The 21209-nt window shown below is 40.2% G+C and overlaps 1 protein-coding gene across 1 annotated transcript in view; it reads left to right on the forward strand.

Annotated features, from left to right (window-relative positions):
• LOC119618313 (uncharacterized) overlaps positions 1 to 21209 on the forward strand; it is a 115885-nt gene that overhangs the window by 41749 nt on the left and 52927 nt on the right. The gene's annotated exons all lie outside the window — the stretch shown is intronic.

The raw sequence follows: 21209 nt of genomic DNA on the forward strand, positions 1-21209 counted from the left end.
CTGTATTAGCTGCAGCTGGTGGCTGATTTCAAAATGGAGCAATTAAAGATTAAGACATCAAATTACAGGAAATTAAGATGAAGCGCCACCAAGTATGAAACCCATAAAATTGCTAACATTCCCCTGTTTTTCTCACACACGTGCATCCTGTTTTGCTCTGTTACTCTGACATAAGACCACACCCAGAACAAACAAAAGACTGTCTCTGCCATCAGGGACTGATAAAGCTCACAGGTGGGCAAGAGAGTGGATATATATTCAATGAAATACGATTCTGGTGCTGATAATTTTAATAATGACATTATAAAAATGACTTTATATTACCCCAATTTTATAAATATCCATACCTAACAGTGGCAGAGTATGAATCTGAATTTCTGTTGCCTCCAAAGAGTGGCTTCTTTATGCCAAAATAATTTCTCTGAGTGTTTTCTGAGTTAGAACTTCATATAACTATTTCATATGGATTCATTATTGACTTACATGATATGGCTTCTTGGAGTAAAAAACTGAAGCATATTTTAAGACAAATATATGAATTTGAAGTATAGGCTGAGATGGAAACAAGATGAAATTTCATAATGTTAATTAATAATTCATTTATATGTACTTCATTTCTTAGAAGTATATCTTCTGGGCCAGGCGCAGTGGTTTATGCCTGTAATCCCAGCACTTTGGGAAGCCAAGGCAGGAGGATCACCTCAGGTCGGGAGTTTGAGACCAGCCTGACCAATTTAGAGAAACCCCGTCTCTACTAAAAATACAAAATTAGCTGGGCGTGGTGGTGCATGCCTGTAATCCCAGCTACCTGGGAGGTTGAAGCAGGAGAATCACTTGTACCCGGGAGGCAGAGGTTGCGATGAGCTAAGATTGTGCCGTTGCACTCCAACCTGGACCACAAGGGTGAAACTCCATCTTGGGGGAAAAAAAAAAAAAAAGTAATGTATCTTTTGCATTTTTTCTTCTTTCTTTTTTTTTTTTTTTTTTTTTTTTTTGCAGATCACAGAACTTTATTAAGATGGAATCACGGCTGGAAGCAGTGGCTCACACCTGTAATCCTAGCACTTTGGGAGGTCAAGCAGGCAGTTCACCTGAAGTCAGGAGTTCAAGACCAGCCTGGCCAACTTGGTGAAACCCCGTCTCTACTAAAAATACAAACAGACAAAAAATTAGCCGAGCGTGGTGGCGGGTGCCTGTAGTCCTAGCTACTCGGGAGTCTGAGGCAGGAGAATTGCTTGAACCCGGGAGGTGGAGGTTGCAGTGAGCCGAGATCACACTACTGCACTCCAGCCTGGGTGACACAGCTAGACTCTGTCTCAAAAAAAAAAAAAGATGGAATTACTTTTAATTACATAGAAGCTGTTTGCCTAACTCAAAACCCATGAGGTTCACATAAACTCATAGTTACAAAACTAGAAACAAATGTCATATTCAGAACCATAAGGAAATATTAGTCTGCCCATTTATTTCGAGCTGTTATTATCACCTGTCTTATCTGCTGGTGCCCATTTATTTTAAGCTGCTATGGGCCATGCAGTAGTCGCTTGCATACAAGAAGTCTCATCACAGAGCTATAGCTGCTCTCAGGCCTTTGCTCTTTTCTCCACCTGCTGGCATTGCTCTCTCGCTGTTGTTAGGAGATTCACTCATTCCTCTCCCTTGTCCTCTCCTGGGGATCCCTAGGCCAAGTCAGCATCTTTTGCTTGTCCTCCACTCCCATGTCTGGCTAAAGTTCTCAATTCAACAGCACCTAATCTACTTCAGGATCAACAGGCTGCATTTCTTTTTCTTTCTTTTTTTTTTTTTTTGAGTCTGAGTCTCGCTCTGTTGCTCTGTTGTCCAGGTTGGAGTGCAGTGGCGTGATCTCACTCACTGCAAGCTCTGCCTCCCGGGTTCACACCATTCTTCTGCCTCAGCCTCCCAAGTAGCTGGGACTACAGGCGCCCACCACCACACCCGGCTAATTTTTTGTGTTTTTAGTAGAGATGGGGTTTCACCGTGTTAGCCAGGATGGTCTCGATCTCCTGACCTCATGATCTGCCTGCCTCGGCCTCCCAAAGTGCTGGGATTACAGGCGTGAGCCGCTGCGCCCGGCTGCATTTCTTCTTATATACACTTATTTAAAAATTTTAACTTGATTAGCACCAAGTAAAATGAATTCATATAAAGTTGATGAAACCTAGTTGGGTTGATTTGACAAAAATTAGTTTGAAGGCTTTCTTCATGTTATGTCCTTTCTGTGAGGTCACAGAGTTGGATTTCATATCACAGACTTCCCCAAATAGTTACTTCTTCCCTAATGTTTTTCCTAGAATTAGAACACGATGAGTTTTTATTTTTGTTTTTCTGTTTTTTTTTTTTTAATGTGCTTTTTTTAAAAAATCTTTTTTGAGACAGAGTCTCCCTCTGTTGCCCAGCCTGGAGTGCAGTGGTATGATCTTGGATGGCTCACTGCAACCTCTGCCTCCTGGGTTCAAGCAATTCTCCTTCTTCAGCCTCCCAAGTAGCTGGGATTTGCCACGCCCAGCTAATTATTTTTATTTCTTTTTTTTTTTTTTTTTTTTTTTGAGAAGGAGCCATCACGCTCAGTCCCTAGATGAATTTTTAAATTTTTATTTTACTTTTTAAAGAATTCCAAGGGGAATCAAGACAGTTTTATAAAAAATTCATTCTACTAATCTCTGAGTAGTACTTTTCTGAATCTGTTCAGTCTACTATTTCAAATGACTGCAGTGATGCACATAATTTAGGATGGAATTGATTTAAATAAAATTCATCTAAAATTATCTACATTTAGATTTAGATTACTACCCAGGAAGGTGAAATGTAATGTTTGCAGCTTCCTATCTTGTATTTGATTTAACCGTAATATGATTCTCAACTCATAAATGTAGCTTCATTTTTGGAAGGCCTATACAATACATTTCAAGTGGTGATTAGTTTTGATAATTTCTCCAATAATTTTTCCTCTCTAATCAGGAAAATGAAGCATTTGAAACAAATAGTTGTGAATTCATTGAGAGGTTTCATCACATCTGAGTCAGTAGGCTTATCATGATTTTGTTTGGCATGTTTTACAATTACGTTAATATATCAACCAACAACTGAAAAACCATGTACAGGTAAATGTTTTGTTTGATTATAGCAAAAAATGCCGAAATTTTTCTGAAGACACACAAAAATGTTGTCTTTCATACAACTTGGAGAACAAATCTTTTACCTACACCCCCTGACTCCTTGGGCGCTGAGTGGAGCACGGGAAGTTAGTACATCCTCAGGTTTGCAATCATTCCTTTGCAGAAATTAACATAGGAGATGATGTCTTGCTGCTGAAACTAATGCTGCTTAAAGAAAAAAGACGGCAGTTTCAGCATTTTGGCTTGGTATGTATACAAGATAATAAGCTGTGTGAGTTTAGAAGCTTGGAACTAGTTCAACAAACAGATGCCAGTATGGCTCAACAGTAACGTGACGTGCCGTCTCCACTGTGATCTACATCTCTGTGCTGATCATCTTGTATTAAAAGGGCTATTTTTACTCTTGATATACCTTATTAGAAGTATACTACCTTTGGAAATTATTGTTTATCCTTAGAAGAAGGTTTTGTGTGTGTGTATGTGTGTATGTGTGTGTTTCATTTAATACACAGCACCAGGATGCTCTAGCGTGAGGGGACATATCTTCAGCTTACACTGACAGAAAGACTGCAGAGCCCTGGTTCCTGGAATACTGAAGCTCATGCTGGGCTGTCCTGGACTGTCTCAGACATTTAATTGCTACCCTGTGATTGGACTTGAGAGATTTTTCAAGTTTCCTCAGCAAAACATTTGTAAATCATCTCTCAGGGTGAGTTAATTTTGCAGAACTAATGCTACCTATAACAAAAGCTAACATTAAATGCTTAGTATGGGTGGAGAACAGCCAAGCACAGCAGCTAACACCTATAATCCCAGCACTTTGGGAGGCTGAGGTGGGAGGATTACTTGAGCCCAGAAATTTGAGACCAGTCCTGGCAACATATCAAGACCCTATTTCTACAAGAACAACAACAACAAAAAAAGTATGGTTTTTGTTTGTTTGTTTGTTTTGAGTTTCACTGTGTCACCCAGGCTGAAGTACAGTGGTATCATCATAGCTCACTGCAGCCTCGAACCTTGCAGGCTCAAAAGATCCCTGACATTAGCCTCCTGAGTAGCTGGGGCTATAGGCATGTCCCGCCATGCTGGGCCAATTTTGAATTTATTTTTTCAAGAGACAGGGTCTTGCTGTGTTGCCTAGGCTGGTCATGGACTCCTGGCCTCAAGCCACATCTCTACAAAAAATTTTAAAAATTAGCTGGGCATGGTGGTGCATGCCTATAGTCCTAGCTACTAGAGAGGCTGAGGAGAAAAGATCACTTGAGCCAAAAAGTTTAAGGCTGCAGTGAGTCACGAGTGAGTCATTGCACTAGTAGGCTGCCCACTCCAGCCTGGGCAACAGAGTGAGACCCTGACTCTTAAAAAAAAAAAAAGTTCCTATTGCACATGACTGTTGGGAACACAAAATTAGTTAGCATATATAAGCTCTTTAAAACAGTGCGTAACACTTAGTAAGCACTCAGTAAATGTTAGCTTTTAATACTATGGGTATCTGTTGTAGTTTTGGGATCAAACTTTACATAACTGCAAATATTTTAAAATGTCAACACTTTAGATCCTTTTTCTTGGTCTTTCTTGGTTAGGAGCCTTAGGAAATCAAAATTCTCATTTCATTCTGTCTCCACTCCTGCCCAAGCAGGAACTCCCAACTTTAAGATATTGCGTAGGCAGGGATTCAAACAGGTAAAGGCGAGAGTTTGAGCAAGAGGAGGAGGAGGAAGGACAATAAGCTCAGAAGGGCTGAGTGCGGTAGTACAAGATGGGCATATCAAGGAACCAGTTACATACCAATACGTTTGAAGCTTGTTTCCTATACACAAAGTCAACGCTGATAATGAGCTTGGCCAGCTGGAGGTGTCACTCTGTCAGTGGGTCCCACCCATTCCTCTGCTACCACCTGTCTTACTCCTACCTCCTGTCATTCTGATACTCTCCGTTTCCCCGAAACACTGGCCGTTGCCACCACCTTCATGTTACGATGTCAAGGAGGTGTCCTGATGCCACTGCAGAAAGTACCAATCTCTGTTCAGCCTCAAGAGAGGAACTTCATAAATCCAAGACATCGCCGGAGCTAGGCTCATCCTCCTGAAAAGGGTGACCGAAATGAGAGAGATATATATTTTTTAATAAGATGGGGGCTGGGCACAGTGGCTCACTCCTGTAATCCCAGCACTTTGGGAGGCCAAGGTGGGCTGATCACTTGAGGTCAAGAGTTCAAGACCAGCCTGGCCAACATGGTGAAACCTTGTCTCTACTAAAAATACAAAAATTAGCCAGGTGTGGTGGCAGGCACTTGTAATCCCAGCTACTTGGGAGGCTGAGGCAGGAGAATTGCTTCAACCTGGGAGGTGGAGGTTTCAGTGAGCCAAGATCGTGCCACTGCACTCCAGCCTGGGTGACAGAGCAATATTCAGTCTAAAAAAAAAAAATTAAAGATGGAGTTTTGCTACATTGCCCCATGGTCTTGAACTCCTGGCCTAAGCAATCCTTCTGCCTCAGCCTCCCAAAGTGTTAGGATTATTGACCTACCCCACCACACCCAGCCAGATAATTTTTTAAGTTGATTCATTTTATTAAAAGCCAATATTTAATTTAATTTTTGTTTATCTTTTAAAGCCAGTATTTTAAAGCCCTCTATCAAACAAAAACTGTTGGGATTTTCCTTTAAGGTATACTCATGTTCAAATACATCATTAGAGACTAAGACATAATTTAAATTATGACATGTCCCATAATTTCAAATATATATTCCTTAATTTAGAATATATACTTTTTTTTTTTTTTTGAGATGAAGTCACGCTCTGTTGCCCAGGCTGGAGGGCAGTGGCACTATCTCAGTTTGCTGCAACTTCTACCTCCTGGATTCAAACCATTCTTGTGCCTCAGCCTCCTGAGTAGCTGGGATTACAGGCGCGTGCCAACACACCCGACTAATTTTTGTATTTTTAGTAGAGACGACGTTTTACCGTGTTGGTCAGGCTGGTCTTGAACTCCTGAACTCAGGTGATCTGCCTGTCTCGGCCTCCCAAAGTGCTGGGATTACGGTCGTGAGCCCCAGCGCACCCAATGTATATACTTCTTACACCTTTGAATTTTAGGAATAAAAGGTACTTTTGAGAGCATTCCATTTCATGTTAGCATTTTTTAGATGAGGAAACTGAGAGGTGGTGAGGTAAAGACGTTTGTCCTTGTTCACAGGGCTAATTAGTAGAGCTGAGACAAGAACAGAATTATCAGTCAAGAGCAATTTTTATGACATCATAGAGGACCTGTCCTCCAAAGTAATTACTGTCATTTCGAAGGGTACCAGAATGTGAGGATATGTGGAAAAGTTACATCAACAGCTCATGCAGAATGGGAGTTAGGGGTACTAGTGTGTGGTCTCGGGAAAGTTATTCCCACCTCTTTGCAAGTCACAATTTACTTGATTGTAAATGTTTCAGTGTGTTTGTAGAGTGTCTGCTCTATATTAGGGACAGAATCAGTATTACATCCCTGTAAATAAAAAACCATGTATGTATTTTGGCACCCAATAATTGTTAACTGTCATTTCTGAAAGGCATGTTGTGGAAATCTAATAAAGTAACACCTTCCAGCTTTGCAAAATTGAGAATACCTAGGAACATCTACATCCTGGATCCTTTTCTAGGTCTTTCCCAACTGTGAGAAATAAGAATTCTCTTCCTAACTCCAGCCTGTCTCCACCTCAGCCCAAGCAGGCACCATCCAACCAGTGTTCAGCCCAGTGCCTAAAAAAGAAATGTTTGTAAAAAGGAAATGCAATGGTATCTCTGGAATTTTTTTTCTTTTTCTTTCTTTCTCTCTCTTTTTTTTTTTTTTTTTTTTTGAGACAGAGTTTTGTTCTTGTTGCCCAGGCTGGAGTGCAATAGTGCAATCTTGGCTCACTGCAACCTCCATCTCCCAGGTTCATGTGATTTTCCTGCCTCAGCCTCCCGAGTAACTGGTATTACAAGCACTCACCATCACGCCCAGCTAATTTTTTGTTATTTTTAGTAGAGACGGGGGTTTCACCATGTTGGCCAGGCTGTTCTCTAAATCCTGACCTCAGGTGATCCACTCACCTCGGCCTCCCAAAATGTTGGGATTACAAGCATGAGTCACTGCGCCCGACCTAGAATTTTTTTTCTTGGCTCACTGCCACTTTCGCCTCCTGGGTTCAAATGATTCTCCTGCCTCAGCCTCCTGACTAGCTAGGATTACAGGTGTGTGCCACCACACCCAGCTAATTTTTGTATTTTTAGTAGAGACAGGATTTCACCATGTTGGCCAGGTTGGTCTTGAACTCCTGACTTCAGGTGATCTGCCCACCTCGGCGACATGAGCCACTGTGCTCTGCCTACAGTGTATATACTTTTTTCAAAAAATATTTTCTTTGAGACAGGATCTCTGTCACCAGGCTGGAGTGCAACGGTATGATCTCGGCCATGAACACTGCAGCCTCCACCTCCAGGGTTCAAGTTATTCCCGTGCCTCAGCTTCCCAAGTAGCTGGGATTACAGGTGTGCACCACCATGCCAGGCTGATTTTGTATTTTTAGTAGAGATGGGGTTTTGCTTTGTTGGCCAGGGTGGTCTCGAACTCCATACCTCAGGTGATCTTTTCACTGACTGTAATGCACCCAAATGGTGGCTCAACCTTAATCCAATGAGATGGTTAGGTTAGCAATTTTTGAACTGGTAGTGCTGGCTTTAAATTCTTGTTTTACTACCTATTCTTCAAAGTGGTGTGAGATTAATGAGATAATTTCTCTGAACCATTTTACATCTTGATGTGAAAGAAAATCGTATATATGAGCTATTATTGTTCTGTTTATAATCCAGAATGATCTGATGAGGTAGCATGTTTAGACACGTAAATGATAATGGAGAGTTTACATTGCTTTTAATTCATTTGATTGATTTGTTGAGTTTTTAATTTGAGTTTTTAATCTGTATTATTATTTATTATTTTTTAATTTTTTTAATCCAATGGTTCTTTCAGAGATATAATTTGAGTTTTTAATTGAACAGTGAGTTTTTAATTCACATGGAACCAAGAATTACTCATTTTCTCTTCATTGGCAAGCTCTATCTTATCCATTTAATGCTGATCTCTTTTTTGTTTTTTGGTGGTTTTTTTGGATTTATTTTTATCTCTATCTGGAAACTTGTCTGACTGGTCTTTGCTTCTAAAGACATTAGGTTATTAAAAAGTCTCGGCGTTCCTTCCTTGATGACTGCCCAAATGACTAAGTTTGAGGCAAATTATTTTTCTTTATTTTTTTTACTTTTTTAGTTCACTGCAGATGTATGAGGCAAAGTCTTGTTACCTAACTTTGTCATATAATTCCAGAGAATCAACAGATATCGGTCATTAAAGTGGTTTTTTTTTTCCCATTACAAAAGACCACCGTATTTATTAAAATTTATTAAATAGAATAAAGCAAGACTTTATTCTAGACTTTTTGTTTGTCTTCTTTGGTCTTCATGGTTAGACTTTCTTTAGAAGATTGAAAGCAATTTTTCCTCTGTTGCTGAGGCCTTTTCCATCTGGCAAATGCTGCCTTTTCAATGGAGCTGAAAAATGGCTTGATTTATTTTTGTTGTTTCTGAGTTTATTTATCAACGTAATTAATATTATCAAAACTGTTCTTGGAACACAGCTTAATCCCTGAGCTTTTGTTTTTGATGCTAGGATGATTAGCTCTGGAAGAAAAAAATTGTACACCAGGCGTAATAGCAGCGGTAGCATTTCTTAACCTTCCTCCTTCTGCCCACGTTTGTTTACTCACACATCCATCTGTAATGTCTCAGAATTAATCACTGTTCCTTTAGTCTGAAGATAATTGAGAGGCCTCTTTTCTGAGACTTTACGATTGAATCTCTTCTGATAAATGGACCATAGGAACCATTCACTGATACAAATTCCCTCTTCTGAGAAAAGGAAGTCACTTTTTTTTGTTGTTTGTTTGTTTGTTTGTCTTTGAGACAGAGTTTCACTCTGTTGCCCCAAGCTGGAGTGCAATGACACAGTCTCAGTTCCTTGCAACCTCCAACTCCTGGGTTCAAGCAATTCTCCTGCCTCAGCCTCCTGAAGAGCTGGGACTACAGGCGTGTGCCACCACACCTGGCTAATTTTAGTATTTTTAGTAGAGACAGGGTTTCACCATGTTGGCCAGGCTGGTCTCAAACTCCTGACCTCAGGTAATCCATCCGCCCCAGCCTCCCAAAGTTCTGGGTTTACAGGCGTGAGCCACCGTTCCCGACCAGAAGTCACTGTTTTTTAACACAGCACTCCTTAGCCCCTTTCAGCCTGAATATTTTATTGCCATATCCCCATTTAAAAATGTTGGGTTATTTAATAAAAATCAATTTCAGCAATGCTGTTTTCATTCCATATGTCTTCCCTTCCTCTTTATTTTTTAGAGACAGGGTCTCACTGTGTTGCCCAGGCTGAGTTTGAACTCCTGAGCTCAACGGACCCTTCTGAGTAGCTGGAATTACAGATGTGAGCCACTGTACCTGGCTCTCTTCCCTTTTATTTTTAATTCCATGCTTAACCCTTTGTGACCCTAGCAAAATTATTTCCATAGTCCATCAGGCTGGGATTCTGGACTAACAGGACCTAAAGTGCCAAATGTCCTGTGTTAACTCATAAGTTCCACTGATAAATTGTGCAGTAAACAGTGCAATAGTGAGTTACTGATTTTTCTGCCAAAAGGAGGCATTTCTTTTCTCTATAAGAGCACCTGATTTTGAGTTGTTAAGGAACCACAATTCAGTCCATAATGGCTATTCTCTTTATTTGACTCTTTCCCAATTATTCCTGCATTTCCTTTAGTTCATTGTTCTTTTCTGCCACTAAAGTAACTTTTTCATCTCTGCCTAAGATCCTCTTTTTCATCCTCTCCACTTTGGTTTCTAAAGAAAACTTAGAAAAGGAAAGTGCAAAGATAGAAGTCCATGGTCAAGACGGTGAGAGAAAGAAACAGAGAGGAAAGAGAGGCTGAGGAGGGCTGGTAGCTGGTGAGTGGGTGGAGTAGATTGTCATCAACATTTCGGGGCTCCTTCTTCCTCAGCTAGCTAATCTAAAGCCAGGAATTAGCCACTGCAACTCCCTAGGGCTTCTGCTCACAACTTCAAGACCATTTGCAAGGCAGCCTGCCTTAGAAGGCAATCGGTTGGTTATCTCCCTTGTTGGCCCACAGTGTGATTTTGCCACAGTACCCGCTGGCCAGGCATGATGGAAATCTGACAGGCCTGCCTCATGGAGACCTAACAGATCAGCTTCTCTCTCTCCTTTCCTTTATTACAGTCAGAGAGAGGCCCAGAGGAGGAGGAAGCTGCAGGCATAAATGTCTCCCTCTACGAGGGAACACTTGTGAAATTCACCGTGCAGAGAAAACAATGCTGTGGGGGTGTCATTTTCAGTTGTGCTATTGCTGGCATGGCAATTTAAACAGTACTATTTCCCTGATCTGTTTGGGCTTGGTTTCCACTCTTGCATAATGTACATGCCAGGTTCTTTATACTGTGGATAGCAGAGTGCCCACAGATATCTGGGCTTGGAGAGCTGTAGGGTTCTCTAATTTTATGAGTCAAGCAGAGACTCATATATATATATATATATATATATATATATATATATATATATATATATAAAATCTCATATTCTTATTTCTCAAACAATACATCAACATCAAAGGCCAGTTTTAATTGTTCTTACATATTTTATTGATTTATTTACATTTAGACTGGCTTATTTTCATCCATAATCTGTCAGCATATCAATAGTTGTTTCAGATATTTAGATATTTTGATAATGCATTAGTTACATTTCTCTTGAATGACAAAAACAAAACATAGCATACGGTGCTATTTTAATCACAGTAATGGCTCAAAGATTCTAAATGGAAAAAAAAAGGAAGCTCTTAACACAAGGAAACAGTGTGCTGTACTCTTGCTTATAGGAATTTATTGGAAAAAATGGAATCGGAGATATTTGCCCTTTTTATTAAAGTCAGCTTAATAGTTCTTAGCACCACTTGCTACCACATTGTGTAATTAATCTTGGGGTACTAGATTTTCTCCAGATGTGTAGCTTTTTGTTTTCCTGGGGATTGTGACTTTTTTAAGTGCATTTTTTTTTAAATTTAAGGTTTAGGGGTACATGTGCAGGTTTGTTATATAGGTAAACTTGTGTCACGAGGGTTTGTTGTACAGATTATTTCATCACTCAGGTATTAAACTTACTAATCAACAGTTATTTTTTCTGCCCCCCTCCTGGGTCCCACCCTCCACCCTCAAGGAAGCCTCAGTGTCTGTTGCTGACTTATTTTCATGATTTGTCATCATTTAGCTCCCACTTATAAATCAGAACATGTGGGAGTCGGTTTTCTTTTTTTTTTTTTTGAGACAGAGTCTCGCTAGGTCGCCCAGGCTGGAGTGCAGTGGCTCAGTCTCGGCTCACTGCAAGCTCCGCCTCCCAGGTTCACGCCATTCTCCTGGCTCAGCCTCCGGAGTAGCTGGGACTATAGATGCCCACCACCACGCCCAGCTAATTTATTTATTTATTTTTGAGACGGAGTCTCGCACTGTCTTCCAGGCTGGAGTGCAGTGGCGCAATCTCGGCTCACTGCAAGCTCCGCCTCCTAGGTTAACGGCATTCTCCTGCCTTAGCCTCCCGAGTAGCTGTGACTACAGGCGCCCGCCACCGCGCCCGGCAATTTTTTGTGTTTTTAGTAGAGACGGGGTTTCACCGTTTTAGCCAGGATGGTCTTGGTCTCCAGACCTCGTGATCTGCCCGCCTCGGCCTCCCAAAGTGCTGGAATTACAGGTGTAATCCACCGCGCCCGGCCCCTTTTTTTATTTTGAGACAGTTTCCCTCTTGTTGCCCAGGCCGGAGTGCAATGGCACAATCTTGGCTCACTGCAACCTCTGCCTCCCAGGTTCAAGCGGTTCTCCTGCCTCAGCCTCCCGAGTAGCTGGGTTTACAGACTCCCACTAATATACACAGCTAATTTTTTTTTTTTGGTATTTTTAGTTTTTAGTAGAGTCAGGGTTTCTCCAAGTTAACCAGGCTGGTCTCGAACTCCTGGATCTCAGGTGTTCTGCCCCACTTGGCCTCCCAAAGGGCTGTGCTGGGATTACAGCTGTGAGCCACCATGCCCAGCCCTGGGTTCTTTTTACATCTTTATTTATTTATTTTTTTGAGACAGTGTCTCACTCTGTTGCCCAGACAGGAGTGCGGTGGTGTGATCACGGTTCATTGCAGTTTCAACCTCCTATTTTTTTTATATGTATATAAAATATATGAATATAAATATATAAATTATATATAACATAATATATACATATATACAATGTATGTACATATATATAAAACTTGTCCAAGTGAGCCACTGCACCCAGCCTATATATATGTTTTATATATATATATTTTATATCTATATGTGTGTGTGTATATATATATTTTTGAGATAGAGTCTCGCTCTGTTGACCAGGCTGGAGTGCAGTGTCATGATCTTGGCTCACTGCAACCTCTGCCTACCAGGTTTCAAGTGATTCTCCTGCCTCAGCCTAAGTAGCTGGGATTACAGGTGCACACCAACACACCCAGCTAATTTTTTTTGTATTTTTAGTAGAGATGAGGTTTCACCATGTTGGCCAGGCTGGTCTCAAACTCCTGACCTTGTGATCCACCCACCTCAGCCTCCCAAAGTGCTGGGATTACAGGCTTGAACCACTGTGCCTGGCCTTATATATATATTTTTAAATTTTAACTTTAATTTTATTATTTTTTTTTAGAGACAGTGTCTGACTCTGTTGCCCAGGCTGTAGTGCCACCATAGGTCACTGCTGCCTCAAACTTTTGGGCTCAAGTGATCCTCCTGCCTTGTTCTCACAAGTATCTAGGACTACAGGTGTGGGGTACCACACTCAGCTTATTTTTGTGCTTTTTTTGGTAGAGATAGGGTCTCACTGTGCTGCCCAGGTCTTGAACTTCTGGCCTCAAGCAATCCTCCTGCCTTGGCCTTCCAAAATGCTGAGATTACATATGTGAGCCACTGTGCCTGGCCTTTTATTTAATATTATATCATGCATTTCTTTCCATGATTTTATTGATTAACTATATAATTTCTTTTTATGTTTATTTATTATAATTTACCTAGCTATACCCCTAATATTTATCTCTAATATAATTTGGGGAAATGGAGCTGGTAATGCTATAAGAAAAATTTGGGGGTATGTAGCTTATTCATTTTGTTAAATTATTTCTGGAGGATAGCTTTTCATAAGAAAGATTATTGAATCTAAGACTTTGAGAGTGGGATGTGAAGGTGTGTGTGCCTGCAGTCCCAGTTACTTGGGTGACTGAGGCAGGATGATTGCTTGAGCCCAGGAGCTCGAGGCTGTAGTATGCAATGATAGTGCCTGTGAATAGCTGTTGCACTCCAGTCAACCCGAAGCAACACAGCAAGACTCAGTCTCAAAATAAAAATGCTTTGAAGTATTTTATGATTCTTGATATATTTTGTAATATTGTTTTCCAAATACACCTTTACCATCTCTGGATTAATGCTAGATTGTTTTGTTTCACGGGAGAACAAACACTGGAAAGAGTTCCTGGAATTGAATCTGTTTAAAAATAGACTAAAGCCAGGCCTGATTGCCTGCGCCTATAATCTCAGCTACTGGGAGGCTTTGAAGCTGGAGGATCACTTGAGCTCAGGAGTTTAAGACGAGCCTGGGCAATATAGTGGGAGCCTGTCTGGGGAAAAAAAAAAAAAAGAGAGAGACTAATGTGCAAAGCTAAATAAAATAGCAAATGCACAATAAATAGCAAACACTTTGCGTAATAAAGTGGTTTCAGATGTGATCTAACAAGGCTAATTGAAAATCTCATCCTCAAGTTGCCTAACCTTTTTACTAAACCTCAATCTCTTTATCTGTAAAATGGGAGTAATAATAGGCCAGGCATGGTGGCTCATGCCTGTAATCCCAGCACTTTGGGAGACCAAGGCAGGCGGATCACCTGAGGTCAGGAGTTCAAGACCAGCCTGGTCAACATGGTGAAATCCCATCTCCATTAAAAATACAAAAATTAGCCAGGCGTGGTGGCGCATGCCTGTAATCCCAGCTACCCTGGAGGCTGAGGCAGGAGAACCACTTGAACTCTGGAAGCAGGGATTGCAGTGAACTGAGATCACACCACTGCACTCCAGTCTGGGTGACAGAGCAAGCCTCCGTCTCAAATAATAATAATAACAATGAGTAACACAACAGCATTTTTATAGTTTTTATCATATGCTAGGCACTGTTCTAAACACTTTACATACACTGGCATTTAATTTTCATAATCCTACTAGGTAGACATTATTATTATGTTTATCCCTATTTCATATTGTTGAGGAACTGAGGCATAGAGAGGTTAAATGACTTGTCCAATGATTACAGCTAATAAATGACAGAGTTGGAATTCTAACTCAGACAATCTGGCTCCAGAGTTTATGCTCATAATCGCTAAATAAATAAGATAGTTCGTATAAAAACACCTAGTCCAATTCCTAGCATATAGTAAGTATTCAATAAATGTTTGCTATTATTATTATAATGTATTTTTTAAAAACCCAGCTAAACTAGTAAAGGGAGTGGCAGAATTGATTCAAAAGCTCTGCAAAACAGAGTCAATGAGTGCAAGTTTCGGCAAAGTAAATTTTGGCTCAGTGGCTGTAGTTTTGCTCTGGGATGCTGGATATAAACAAGGAGAGACTGAATAACCACTTGTCAAGAATATTGTAGAATAAATTTCTTCATCAAGTGGGTAGCTGAACTGGATGACCTCTAAGGCACTTTCCAACTTTGTATAGAGTTCTATGATTCTAGGCCAGAATCTTTTCTTTTTCCATACAGTAAAGCTTCTTTTTTTTTTTTTTTTTTTTTTTTTTTAAACACAAGGTTTGGTTTACCAACTTTGTTGATGTTATTGCCATTTTAATTGTCTGAATCATTTGCCAAGGAGATTGTGACTTTGTAGCATGCGTAAGTCTTTGGCAGTCTCTCCTGTTGTAATATTTGATGTGTTGCAACACCTGAACATTATAATGATAGGTGCTGGGGAAACTGACTTGTAAACATGTAAGTAACTATGCAGTGGTGGTCAGCCCTCCCAGGCAGGGATCTTCAGGATTACTGTCACTTGGCTAAATATCATTTGGAGTCTGTCGTCTTTATCCAGATAACTTGTAGGCCCATGAAATAATCACAGGGGGCTTAAAATGGACATTAATAAATTATGAGATTATGATTGTGGATGAGAGTTCATGTCACATTTATAACAACATTGTTTGCAAGTGACTCAGGGAAATTTCGGTGAGTTTCCTGCTGGGAAGGGGAATTGCTCCCTTGACGGAAGTAATAGTTTTGTTCAAGTCATGGGAAGCTCCACTTGATCCCATAATTTGTCTTCCCTTTGGATTTTAGTCTAGGTAATTATTTGTCTTTGCCATTACGTCTTGAGCAGTCCTTCAGGATAATGTACAATTTTACCATCAACTTTACGTCATTTCTCCAAGAGGGGTGATTTAAAGGGCAAAGCTAATTCTATTACAAAAATGTTGATGATGGAATCTAGATCAAATGTACCAGACTGACTCAGAGTTGGTGCTTAGAAAACAATTTCTTTTTGGCTATGTTTTTGTCTTTGGTCTAATGTTTTACAGTGTTCTTAATGTAACTAAACCAGTGTAACCAAACACTGGTTTTGTTACTATGGAGATGGATGAAAATAGACATGGAGCTTTAGGTATCAAACTGTCAATAAATTTACTATGTGAAAATAGAACGTAGAGTCAGAAGGAAGGCCAGACAAAGGTTTTCAAAACAATGATAGGAGATTTAATCTATAATATAGTAGGAAATGAGAAGGCCAGGGAGCAGAGAGACCTTTAGACATTGGATCCTCAAAAATGTTAAGCAGTTTGAAATGATCTTTTTTGAATCACTATCACTGAGACACATAATCCGCCTTATAAGGAAAATAATCTCTTTTTATTTGGTGAGATTTCATTATTTTCAACATTAGTAATAATTATCCTAAAACAACAGCTGTTACATGCTGACTTTCATTAATAATGGTACTTTTCAGTTTATGTATCCATGCATATACACTGTGGTTTGTTTTTGGTTGTATTTTTTTTTTTTGAGACAGAGTCTCGCTCTATCACCCAGGCTGGAGTGCATTGTTGTGATCTCGGTTCACTGCAACCTCCTGGTCTCCTGGGTTGAAGCGATTCACCTGCCTCAGCGTCCCGTGTAGCCGGGATTACAGGTGCCCACCACCACACCTGGCTCATTTTTGTGTTTTTAGTAGAGACGGTGTTTCGCCATGTTGGCCATGTTGTTGATCTTGAATTCCTGACCTCAAGTGATCTGCCCACCTTGGCCTCCCAAAGTGCTAGGATTACAGGCATGAGCCACTGAGTCCAGCCTCCTGGGTTTAACTTATAAACATTGTCACTCAAATTTTTAAAATGAACAAATGCCATTTAATTTTGAGGAAGCTAAAATTGGCTTTGTAAGCTGACCAACTAATAAACAATTGTGAGCATACATTTGGAGCATTTTGCTTTTGGGAACTTCAAAGAAGGTGGCAAATTGTCATAATTACAAGCATCATTATCCTTGTGTTATTCATAATGAATCAAATAGAATGAGGGTGGTGCCTCCAGTCACACAGGAAACTTGAGCTGGAACCCTTAAGACGTGAATGACAACAGTAGGGTAATTAGAATCAAGGCTTTTTTAGAATGTAAGTAGCACTACTTACAGGAACATGTATTATTTACATACACAAAGTAAATATTGAAAGATTGGCTTAGGCTAAAAATACTCCAGGTGAGGTTGTAGGACTGGATACTGAAAGAATGAGCTCATATTGTGGGCTTTTTCTTTTTTTGAGACAGAGTCTTACACTGTCACCCAGGCTGGAGTGCAGTGGCGTGATCTCCACTCACTGCAACCTCCGCCTCCTGGGTTCAAGCGATTCTCCTGCCTCAGCCTCCCAAGTAGCTGGGATTATAGGCGCCCGCCACCATGCCTGACCAATTTTTTGTATTTTTAGTAGAGACGGGGTTTCACTATATTGGCTAGACTGGTCTTAAACTCCTGATCTCGTGATCCACCCCCCTTGGCCTCCCAAAGTGCTGCGATTACAGACGTGAGCCACTGCGCCTGGCCTTGTGGGCTTTCAAAATAGAAAAATACTTTTTTATCATGTTTATTTAAGATTAAAACCATTTTTTAATTCAAGGCACATAGGCAAATGTAATTTAGAAGAGAGCTGACAAAAAGTTTGTCCAAGAAATGACAAATGTAGATTATAGACAAGTACATGACTCAATTTATAACATTACAATCTTAGGCAAATTATACTTTGCTACATTTTAGACATCTTATCTTATAGGTATTATATTATTTTGACATGCTCTGTTTTGTGTAACATTTTTTAAAAAAGTATCCTGGGCAAGGCAATTTATGTATCATCTATAAGAGAACGGTGAAGTAATTCAACAGAGTATTTTTCTGGTAGGTTAGTTGAACAGATAAAACTTTCCTATAGATCGAGAAGTTGCCATTGGTCTTTCTGCCCATAGTAAAGCCTTGAATAGGGACAAGGTGCTTCATTTGGAAAGGAAAGAAGGAAGTGTCTCTCCTCTCTGCCAGGGAAGGAAGCACACAGTGATTGAGGCAGCTTGAATCCATGCTTTCTATTTTAAAAAGTTCTTCCTGTATAGGCATTTCTCTTTGCCTTTGACACTTTCTGTTGTGGGATAATCCTGCCAGAGTGTTACTTGAAGGAAGATAGATAGATAGATAGATAGATAGATAGATAGATAGATAGATAGATAGATGGATGGATGGATGGATGGATGGATGGATAGATAGATAGATAGATAGATAGATAGATAGATAGATAGATTATATAGATATATCTGTGGGTGTTACTTGAAAGAAGATAGATAGATAGATAGATAGATAGATAGATAGATAGATAGATTATATAGATATATCTGTGGGTTTTTTGTTTTGTTTTTTATAAAAAGCCTCCAGTGGGCTATATCTATATCTGTGTGTATGTGTGTTTTAATGTAGGGAAAGCTGCTCTATAAACATGACAAACGTATGGCATCATTCATTCCATTAAAATAAAAAAGACAAGTGTGCTGTGGAAGTCTTGATATTCTTTGGTTGAGTCTTGAGGATTAAGGCTGAGGAAGGTGACACTGGTGAGCTCAGCAGCGTGCAGCAATAGTGAAGAGAAATCTGGCCAGTGCCATCTGGGGGTAAAACTTCCCTATCAACCTCATGGTGGGCTGACCCTGCAGACTCCTGTCTCCCAGCCCACCCCTCTAGTCAGCTCCCATTTCAGGGCTGCTTATGCACCTATGAGGAAATAACAGGTTTCCCCTCTGCTCATTTTATTAAGGTGGCATAAATTACTCCTATGAACAGACTCTTCCAAAGATTAGGGAAACTCTTCATTAAATGCTCATGCAACTTGACAAACTGTGTAGGTGACTTGATACTCTAATCCACTGGCTGGAATTCAGGCCTGAATCAAAGGACGGGGAGCTGGAGGGAACTTTAAGGACTTAAAAAAATCCAATCTCAATTTATACATGAAGAACTGAGACCCTGTTACAGCCACAGAGTCAATTAGTGGCAGAGAAATGGGACAGGAATGGAGTGTCTTGACCAGGATTCTTGTAAATAAAAGAGCAACTGAGTGTCTCAGAAGAGCTGAGAGTGCTGCCTCCAGGCCTATGCACTTTCCTATGTGTAGTAACTAAGCAATCTTGGTAGGAAACATAATTTTAGATGGGTTGATTTGGGGATTCATATTTAAAGAAATGAATTGTGAGCCTGTCGTATGCAAACAGTGCCAAACAATTCTCTTCTCACTGTTTTATAAAACAATCATACGCCCCACAGCTTTTCCTTATTGGGATGTGTCCTTAAGCGAACTCACACAGATTAAACACTTCATCTTCTATCCCTTTGAGTGTCTCATTCACACATCGAGGAAGCTAAACTTGAAATCCTGAATTCTCTGGACTGTATTTAAAGATAATTCCCTTTCTAGAAGATATTCTTTTTTTTTTCTTTCTTTCTTTTTCTTTTTTTTAAGAGACTGAGTCTCTCTATGTTGCCCAGGTTGGTCTCAAACTCCTGAGCTAAAGCGATCCTCCTGCCTTGGCCTCCCAAAGTCCTAGGATCACAAGTATGAGCCATCATGCCCAGCTCCTAGAAGATATTACTTATCTTTGCCTTAAGACTAGACAGCTGGTTATATGTAGTGGGAAGCCCCACACTTTGTTTTCCAAGGCATCCTGCCCTGCTAACAAGTTGGAAATTCTTGCAACTCTGTCTTTCATTTTGTCTGATATGTTTTGTGTGGTCATGGTAAATTTACACAAAGCAAAGTATGTTCAGGAAGCAGAAAACAGATAAAAAGAAACACTTTAGTACTGGCATCCTAGCAGCAAATTACATTGCTTTGGTCCTGCTCTCCATAAATACATAGAAAGGCAGGTTGCAGATATTGACTCTATGAAAATCATAAAGCAGATGAATTTTTACAAAATTGTGAACCTATTATGTGCCAGGCATTTTTCATATGTTCTTTCATTCTAGAAAATGTTTTATTTTTCTACTGGTTGAGATCTGTCATAAAATCTTATTCTTGGAAAGGATTTTATGTTGGTTATTTATATTTTAACTTATGCATTTATTTACCCAGTAAATATTTCTTGATCACTTCTGTATACCAGACACCATGCTAGGTGTTTGGATTTAGTGGGGAGAAAAAAAACTGGACATGATCCATGACTTTATGGCTTAGACTAGTGAGGGAGACAATATAATAGCACACATACATATATATGTGTGTGTCAGATTACAACTTGATGAGCACTATGAAGGACTATACAAAGTACTAGGAGATAGGAATTTGACCTGCTCATAAAAACCAATAAAAGCTTCTCTGGGAAACTGATGCTTGAGCAGAAAAGTGGAGGAGTTGGAGTTATTAAGAAGAGAAGAGTGTTTTAAGTCAAGAAAACAATATATAGTAAAGTTTCTGTGATCGTGGAGGTCAAGGGGTATAATATGTATTAAAAATTTTGCAGGCGCGGCACGGTGGCTCATGCCTGTAATCCCAGCACTCTGGGAGGCCAAGGCAGACGGATCACCTGAGGTTAGGAGTTTGAGACCAGCCTAGCCAACATGGTGAAACCCTGTCTCTACTAAAAATACAAAACTTAGCCAGGCGTGGTGGTGGGCACTCACAGTCCCAGCTACTTGGGAGGCTGAGGTAGGAGGACTGCTTGAACCCAGGAAGTGGAAGTTGCAGTGAGCCAAGGCTGCGCCATTGCACTCCAGCGTGGGCAACAAGAGTGAAATTCTATCTCAAAACAACAACAACAAAAAATTTTGCAGCTGGTCTGAGTGCAGTGGTGTTTACAACTAATTGATCACAACCAGTTACAGATTTCTTTGTTCCTTCTCCACTTCCACTGCTTCACTTGACCTTTTAAAAATATGTGCTTTTGCTATAATATGGTATATAGGTTTGGCTGGGGTTAGAAGGGCTCTAGATAGACTGGTTAGGAGGTTATTAAACTAGACAAAGTTTGCCTGAATAATGTAGAGAAGATGGAGGACACTGGAGAGTTTTGACAGAATTGAGGGATGGTGTGGGCATGGAGGCGAGAGAGAGAGAGCTGTCATGGATGACTTCTGCCTTTCAGGCTTGTTCAACCAGATGACTAGCTCAATGGGATAGGGGACCATAGAAACCAAGTTAGGAGTATCAGTGAGTGTGGGGAGTGGGGAAAGCATGAATTCATGTTAAGTTTGGATGCCTTTGAGAATCCCAGGAGGACAAGGCAAGTTGTCAGTTGTATAATCGAGTTTGAAACCTGAGGACACAGAGCCTTGCACTGGAGGTATAAATTTGTGAACCATCTCTGTATGGATGGTGATGAAGAAATTGAATAGAGAGAGCACCTGG

Source organism: Chlorocebus sabaeus, chromosome 4, assembly GCF_047675955.1.
Source record: "Chlorocebus sabaeus isolate Y175 chromosome 4, mChlSab1.0.hap1, whole genome shotgun sequence".
Taxonomy (NCBI): Eukaryota; Metazoa; Chordata; class Mammalia; order Primates; family Cercopithecidae; genus Chlorocebus; species Chlorocebus sabaeus.